The following is a 1,252-nucleotide window of genomic DNA, read 5'->3' on the forward strand; positions in this document are numbered from 1 at the left end:
GACCAATCAAATGATCTCCAAATGGAACGAATAAGTTATCCACGTAAACTAGACTCCAAAAGAAAGAACTTTCATGAAGGAATATTGGCGAGAAAACACTTAAAAAATCTTCGAAATAGGCGTTCAAAAGAGGTATGAAAAACTGTCCGAGAGTGTCTTTTGTGTTCTATGAAGGAAAAGTGTAAAGGAGAGCTGCTTTTCGTGGGAAGTGGACTGAAGAGCTTCTTACACAAGCTATGTAAAGTGATAGGACTGAATGAATGGTTGAGTGTTGGCCTTTTCTTCTCATAAAAATCAGACCAAGATCTTTTCTCAAGGTGGAGTGTGAGAGTGAAAGAGTGAGGTGGCCCTTTTGCTTTGTCTTTCTAGAACCTTCTAGGACCTTCTTGTACAGATCTGGCCAGCCAAGTGGGGGTGCAAAACTTAGCCATGAAGCAATCCTATGGTGACCAAATTCGTGGGCCTTAAAGGGCCTAAACCGAATGGGCCTAAAATTTGGGGTTTAAAGAGGGTTTGGGTTGCTATCAAGCCCAAATCCAATATCACTTGGCCTAATCAATTTTTCAAGGTTAACAAGGTTGGATAATGATATTCTAACACAAATTTGAAGGATTAATAGCATGTGGAAGTGATTTAATCAAGTGATTAAACACAATGCTAGAAATCGGATTAGAAAATGTTTAGAGGCCAACTTTAGGGTTTTGGGGAAACCGTTTAGGGTTTCGATTTCAACCAAGCTTTTGGGCTTTCGATTGGATTCCCACCATTTAGAATTTCACTAGGATTGAAAACCTCTTTGATCTGGCACAATTTGGTTGAGCAGATGAAACAAAGTTTTGCTTAAGCGACATGATCTCACACCTTCATTCCTTCAAATCCAACAAACGTTCCTTATGGTGCCAAGTGTCTAAAATTATTCACTAAGTGTGGCTAAGATCTTGCCAAGTGTCCAAATAAAACTTCTCTAATCCAATTTGGACATTCCACACTGTGATTTCGAAACACTGCAATTGGTGCGCTTACCAGGTTACTATTCACTTCGAAAAAGTGAATCATAAACTTAACACTAAAAATTCCTAAATATTCATATTAACCTACAGTGAAAATATTATACCGAAATTCAACCTCGAAGTGCCCCTAAAAATAATTTCACAATTCTCAACAGACGTTTCGTCCGAAATTATGAAAATAGGCTATTGTGCCATAAAATCCTAAATAATCCACCGAGTCTAATGGCGTAGACCATAATGCA

The sequence above is a fragment of the Juglans regia genome, unplaced genomic scaffold, assembly GCF_001411555.2.
Source record: "Juglans regia cultivar Chandler unplaced genomic scaffold, Walnut 2.0 Scaffold_651, whole genome shotgun sequence".
In the NCBI taxonomy this organism is placed as follows: domain Eukaryota; kingdom Viridiplantae; phylum Streptophyta; class Magnoliopsida; order Fagales; family Juglandaceae; genus Juglans; species Juglans regia.